Source organism: Fukomys damarensis, unplaced genomic scaffold, assembly GCF_012274545.1.
Source record: "Fukomys damarensis isolate Sample0158 unplaced genomic scaffold, DMR_v1.0_HiC HiC_scaffold_10, whole genome shotgun sequence".
In the NCBI taxonomy this organism is placed as follows: Eukaryota; Metazoa; Chordata; class Mammalia; order Rodentia; family Bathyergidae; genus Fukomys; species Fukomys damarensis.
The window spans coordinates 21,991,863-21,999,516 of NW_022900922.1; positions in this window are offsets into that span (position 1 = coordinate 21,991,863).

The following is a 7,654-nucleotide window of genomic DNA, read 5'->3' on the forward strand; positions in this document are numbered from 1 at the left end:
CCCTGGAAATGTGGTCTGTGTAAGGCAAAGGCTGCTGAAGATTATAAAGCCACACAATAAAAAGATAAAACTAATGAGATGGAACTTGGCTGGAGTCCAAGGCTTAAATTTTAATTCAAAATGTAGGCAATTGTGGGCAAGAAATAATACAAGTTAGTTAAATCTCAACTTTGATTGGTTGCCATCTTCAACTTCAATAAATCACTCATTTATATTTTCAAGTGCTACAATTTTAGTGTAAATATTTAGAGACCATGTTGTCTAGTAGAAGAGAGAAGAGACCCGCTTATCTGTCAGTCACCTGTCCTTTAGCAAAAATATTTGGTCATACTGTGGCTCACATATAGTAGAGATTAAATATTTAAAAATAAAACACCACAGGGGAAGGTAAGCAGCTAATTTTTAACCCCAGTTCTCACAGCCAGAAACAATCAATCAATTAGAAATAGGTGTCTAGGGAAGTTTTCCAGCCTGCATCTTACCTGCAAATTACTCATATTCTATTGAAGGACAAGGGCAAGTTTTTCATCGTAGGAAAGAAAAAGTGCCCAGACTTTGCAGTACTTTCTGCTGTCCTGCATGCAGATTTGTGCAACAGGAATTCAAATGGCGATATCCACAGCAAGGCAAGATAAGTATAAGTAGATATGCCTGAAAACCTATACTTTCGAGGTTTGCAGGTATAAATGACTGAAACCACTTCTGCAGTAAACAGGACAGAAAGGTGTGGTCTGGGCAGAGGCAGGTGCAGGGGATGGGCATGGCAGGTGGTCTGTGGGAGAGGCAGGAGCCCCCCAGCAGGTGGCCTCAGAAAAGGACAGGGACCCAGGAGCTGCACAATGAGAGGAGGGTGTGGATGAGGCCCTCGGCAGCAAATGAACAACAGAAAACTAACTCAATTGAAGTTCAAATGGAAGAGTGATTTACTTTAAGAACGCAGAGGGAACTCAAAGTTCATTACCAGAGATCAGAGCCACTCTGGGTCTCAGGAACTGAAACCAGGAGCCTTACCTTTCTAGCTCCTCTCCTCCCTTTCCTTCATCTCCCTTTATTTGTTTTTCTCCCTCTCCCTCTCTCTCTTTCCTCTTTCCTCAGCTAACAGAGATGCCCAGCAGGACTAGTAGCCTTTAGCAGTTATCAAAAAAGATTGGTAACCAGACAAGAAAGGGTTCTTCTCTCAGTCCCAGATGGAAAGATCCTGGGGAAGTCTTCAGACTGTCCACCCAAGATTCTTTTTTTAAAAAAAAAAATTTTCCCAAACTCTCACAATATAATTTGAGTTAAAAAATACTTACTTTTTCAATGACTGTAACATGCAAATATAAAAATGATGGTTTGAAACCATTAAAATATCAAGGTCAGGATGCAAATGACAATGAGGTTCGGTTATTTATATGGTTAGTAGTTAATTCAGAGACATAAAATAAAATCATATCAAGAATTGGACAAATATATGGACTTGAAATTATTATCATCTTTTAGTCTCATGACGCGGGGGGTCTTCACTTGTTCTGGGAGCCCAGCATCCGCTTGGGGACATCACCAAGCACAGCAGCAGGGGGGCATCAAACTCTAGGAGGGGACACCAGTGGGGCTGGGGCAGGGCCTTTTGCTCACATGTCCTCAGGGTCGTCCAAAGCTCAGTGCAAAGCGTTGCTCACTCGTGACTGACGACAGAAGTCAGCACCCAGTCAATCCACTGGATACATTCGTGCCTCAGCATTGTCATTTAAAAATAAAATCCATTTTAAATTATACTCAAATCTAGAACAGAGCAGTTATTTCCCTTCTTTTACATGGCTGACATGTTTCCCAGGGTAAAACAGAGGGATAGAATGCCTGTGTTCCATTGCTGCTGGTGGAGGGGACCAGGGCCAGCTCATCACTGTGCTGGGCAGTGACGGGAGTCTGCCAGGAGTGCTGCCTGCTATCTTTTTGGGATCCTTGCAGCCTTCCCTTGCAGCAACACCTTGCTGGGACCAAGGCCCATTCAGCTGGCAGTCCCTGGAACAGACCCATGGAGGCAGGCAGTGCGAGTGGAGGCCCCAAGAGTCACCTGTCAGGACACATCTCAACTTCCACCCTTAGGGTGACGAGGGCTTGCTTGGAGGGTGCACACAGGAACGCCGCTGCCTGTGTCCCCCAGGAGCTGGGTGCCGAGACCTAGAGAAGCAAAATATGACTATATGCAGGGTAACCTACTCCCTGATACAGAAGTATTTCAGTTTCATCCTGGAAAGTCTAAGAATGTTTGATGTCAGACATAAAAATTTAAGTAGTAAGTAGGAATCATTTCAAGTTCTAAGCTCACAGATGCCAAAATAGGTACAAAGAAAAAGAGCTGTTGTTTCTTCAGTAGTTCCCAGTGTAGACAGACACTGCCCAGCCAGGCTAACACATCTGAGTATGGTCCCACTCCTGTGGGGACATCAGCGTCCCAAAGACCCGAACTTGGCTCGCTGCCTGTATGATCCGGGGATCTGCTCGCAGCTGAGGCCCAGTGCAGTCTCCTGGAATTCCTCAGGCCTTGCATCAGAGGCCATTGCTATTTCTGTGACACAGTAGTGGCTTGATTGAAACCAGGACCTCTGCACTGAGCTAGAGCTCCAGCCCACTTTTGTTTTTAATTTTGAGACAAGGTCTCATTAAGTTGCCCACACTGGACCTGGATCTACGATCTTCCTGCCTCAGCCTCCCAGAATGCTGGGATTATAGGTGTGTGCCCCCCAAACCTGGCCACTTATTATGGTCCTCACATTCCTAATATATCCTGCAGCACTTTCATAATTCCTAGGCTTACTTTCCCTGAGCTTCAAGTTCTTTTGCTCTTTGCTTCATTACATAAACGTTTATGTTTCCATGTGGTTCTCACATTTTTTTTTTTTTTTTTGTACCAGGGATCGAACTTGGGACCTTGTGCTTGCGAGGCAGGCAGTAGAACTACTGAGCTAAATCCTCTGTCCAAGTTTTCAGTTTTGAAGTAATTCCTTTGAATACTTTTAATGATAGACACCCGAGTCAAACATGCTCACCAACATTTATGGTTTCTAACTTGTTGCTAAAGATGGTTAAAAAAATTATTTAAGAACAGACAAATACATGGAAAGGTCCCTTTCCCACATAAGTGTGCCTTTTTGTACCTTGTGCCTGTGTGTGTGTGTGTGTGTGTGTGTGTGTGTGTGTGTGTGTGTGAGTGTGTGTGTGCCTGTGTATGCCATGCTAGGGATCAAACCCAGGGTCTCATGCGTGCTAGGGAAGTGCTTTACTACTTGGCTACATTCTTAGCCCATCTTCATGCCCCTTAAAGTGGGACTAATAATATTTCAGCTTGGAAGAAAACAGGTAAATTAAGTGTCAATAAACCTCTTCAAATATGTTATGCTGTGGATAAATGAAAGCCACAATTATTAAGTAATTTATCATAAAACATAATCAATGGAAGGGCAAGTATCCATAGACACTGCTTCCTGAAATCTACATAATTTCATTGCCTCTACATTTCCATTCCATTTGCTATACATTCATCCATCAGTCTTTGGTCAGGTATCATCCCATGCTATGAGCGAGGACTCACCTTATGAACAAGCTAAAGATAAGTCTTTGAAAGTTTATTGGGACAGACTTGTAAATGAGCAACTGTAACGCAGTGTCTTAGTCACTTTTTAGTTGTTGGAACAAAAATGCCTGACACTCACAATTTTAACGAAAAGGTATTTATTTTGGCTCACCTTTCAGTTCATGGCTCCAAGCTTGGCAGAAAGGCCAATCCGTGACAGTGAACCCTCTGGAGCTTTCAAAGAGAGCAAACAGCCAGCTGCAGCCCACGTGCCATAGGTTCACCACCACTGCGTGCTGGAGGAAAGCTGCTCATCCCATGGCAGGCAAGGAAGCAGGAAGTGAAAGAAGGAGCTGGAGATGGAGCGGTGCCCTTCCAGGCCGCACCCCAGTGACCCACCTGTGGCCAGACCCCACCTCCTGAACTCCAGGAACTAACACCCTGATGAGTGCAGAGACCCCATGACCAATCACCTTCCAAACACATGAGACTTGCGGGGGATGTTTAGATTCAAACCATAACACAGAGAGGAAAATACTATGGGCAAACCTATGAAGTCATAGGAAGAGGAAGAAATCACCGCTTCTCTGTGTGAGGCTAGAACTCACCAGTCTGAAGGGATTATTGGTGGAATGAGAAGATGAGGAACCAAGCGCAGGCAAGAGGAAATCTGTGCAAAAACTACGGTGTTTTGCAAGAGTATGGAAAGTTCATGAGGAGGTGGGGAACTCAGAGAGCTGCTCAGGCAGGCCTGTGGCGAGGGAAAGCTGAGAGTGTGGATCATAGACTGGAGAGGTCTCCAAGTTCTAGGCTAAGGATTTTGTGCTTTCTCTTAGAAGGAATGATTTAATGACATTAAATAGAGAGATGAGTTCATCAGAAGCTATTAGAAAAATCATACAAATACTTAGGGGATTAGCTGCCTTTCACCATGATGAATTGCCTGAGGCTATTAATTTATAGAGAAAGGGCTTATTTTGGCTAATGGTTCTGGAGATATCAGTCCAAGATGGGGTGGAAATATCACTCTCAGCCTCTGGCGCAGGCAGCACATCATGGCAGGAGCATGTCTCTGAATGAACCGTATATCACAAACTAGGAAGCAGAGAAAAAGAAGAGACTGGAGTCCCACAATCCCAATGGAGGCCATGGTCCCAAAGACCTAAGGACCTCACACTAGGTGTCACCTCCTTCAGGTTCTATCACCTCCCAGCAGGGCCAGTCTGAGGACAAATGCACTTGTCAGGGACACATATCCAAACCACAGTGCTTAGTAAGTAAACACAAAACCTCTGGAGATAAGGGAGCAATTGCCACCTTGAGCTGGCTCCAGACCATTTGTGTGGCTAACCAGCCAGTATCACTTCTCTGTTGAATCTTCAGACCTCGGGCCACATTAGTTCTTCCTCATTCTGAGTCACTAATTCCCCTCACTGGGATGCCTTGCTTTCTTCTCCTTCTCCTCACCTCCAGATCACACTGGGCCTTCAAGATTTAGTAGAAGCATGAATCTTGGAGACATCTTTCTTGACACCTCCTCCCTTGGTTTGTTGGGTGTTTTCTTATTTTTTGTACTTCAAATGTTCCTCTGTATCCCAAGAAAACTCCATCACAACACTTGCTAAATAACCTTGCTGTGATTACTAACTTCCTGGGATCTTTCTCCCACATTAATGGTTATTAGTTATCAGAGGCCAGGGACTAGATCTTTTTTACCTTCTATGTCAAAGGCTCACACAGTGTTCCTGTCAAATAGGCTGATTTATAACAACTGTGACAATTCTGCAAATGGCAGCTATGGCCCCAAACCAGCCAGTACTCTTTACATTTGCTCAGAATAGTAAGATCACTCAACTTGCCTTGGCGGGTCACATTCCATTCATAAGAACTGTTTGGGATAACATCACCTATAAATCCAAATGCCAGAAGGAAAGTTAGAATTAAAGGATAAAAAGTTATAATTTAGCTAATTATGACTTTATCAGAATAGAACAATAGACACATAAGCATCCTTCTTCCATGTCCTACTTTTTATTCCATTATTCAATTTTCCTGATCCAATTTTCATGACACAGATGGGTAAGGGAACGCCCTGGGGCCATAGAAGGCTAAAGCCCTTAAAATGAAAAGAATGGCTTCCAGAGCAAGAGTGTGTGCTGTGTTCCTTCCTACACCCGAACAGCAGTGGGCTTCCTCCTCCTTTCCTGATTGTGTCTCTAATCTTTAATTATATTAAAATAATAGCTACCAACACTAACATGCAGTTCGACTGTCCAAAAGAGCTTGCATATTCTCTGGGAGGTTAGACCTGGAGAACACAGTGAGATCATTGGGCTAGGAAGGCAAGTGAGGAAGAAGGCAAGTAGGCCCTGACCATTGTGTCAAAAGGATGCCTGTGCAGCTGTTGTCCTAAGTATATATATGCATACAAAATGTGTGTGTGTGTGTGTGTGTGTGTGTGTGTGTGGCATTGGGGATTGAACCCACCAAATGCTTACAGCTGAGATATATCCCCAGGCCTGTCTGGCACTTTTGGGGTTCAATTCAGTTTTAGAAATATTTACATAGCTCTCACAGAGTGGCAGGCTCATTTCATTTGTCATTTGCAAAGTAGCTACAATCTGTGTCCTCTTAGTGCTTGTGGAAAAACACAGAGATACAAATATTTTGATGAGAGTCTTATAAGATTCTCAAGAGTATCCTGGAGGAGTTGAAATGATACCCTGCTAATCAGAGAACATTATCAGAACTGTCCAACCTTTCTGGATGGATGGATGGATGGATGGATGGATGGATGAATGGTTGCCCTGACTAATTGTCCAGGATCTGCAGTGCATAGATGCCCCCCCTTTTTTCTGGGCTTCATTAAGGAACTAATGCTGTAAAGAGCAAACAGAGCCAGCGTGATGAAAACAGTGATGCCTAGTAGGGGTCGGAGTAAGGGACATCATCGGCCTGTATGCACAGGTGGTGACGCCTGGAATACATGCATTCCTTAAGGAAAAGAGTGGTCCCTTCTTGTGGAGACTGGATTGGGCTAGGATGTTTATCACTGAAAAAGAGCAATCTTGATTTGTTGAGTCTCATTTAGTAGTGAGTGAAACTCATATTCCCTTTAGTACGTTCTTTTACCACTGCACCCTGCAAGACACAGCCAATAAGAAGATGGAGTGTGGTATCTAACTCAGAATCATTCAGTGAATGCATGAAGCCTAAGTAAATATCGCTTGTGGGGAAGGAGAAGTTATTCTGCCTCATTTGAACGCAAAGTTTGAAAACATTTTCTTTTTGGTACTGGGGATCGAATTCAGGACCTTGTGCTTGCAAGGCAGTCATCGCTGAGCTGAATCCCTGGCCCTGGAAACATTTTTATCCATGGGAACTTGGCATCCTGCAGTGATCCTGTCTTCCGTGGTTGCTATCAGGACCAGACTACTAGTCATAAGCTTTGACCATTTGGTTCCCTGGCAACTAAGCCCCTTTCTTGGTGTTATAGCCAGACTGCAAAACAGAATTCTGTGCAATCCTGTCTTCCGGGTGCATTTAAGAAGACTTTGATGTCAATTGATACTTCGATGATTTGTAGAGCCCCATAACAACTGAGCTTAGCAGTGCAGGATAGTTGCTATAGTAATAAGTAGTGCACATTTTGAGATCCATTTAAATATTTCTAGAATTAAAATTGTTTACATATTTGATATGTTTTTTCAAATAAACTGAAAATTCACTAGTTTTCTAAATATTCAATGGCATAAAGCTTTTTAATAAACATATTTAAGAAGAGTGACTAGAAATCCTTAAAAAATGAGAGGCTGTTACTAGAGTGACTTCCTGAAACCATAATCCAACCTGATGCCTTCATTTTCTTTTTCACCAAAAACTACAGCCCCCCTTCTGGTATTGTCATGAATTATTGACACTAGGTTAAATATCGGTCTGGGGTGTAGAGCGGAACAATCTGTTGGACAGACTGAAAAATTGGTAAGCAGCAAATGAACAACCCTTCACTACTGACCGAATTCAGACCCCTCTGTCACCATCAAAGCAGTGCATAACCAATCTTGGATAGAAATGGGTGATGTGTCCGCCCACTTCCAA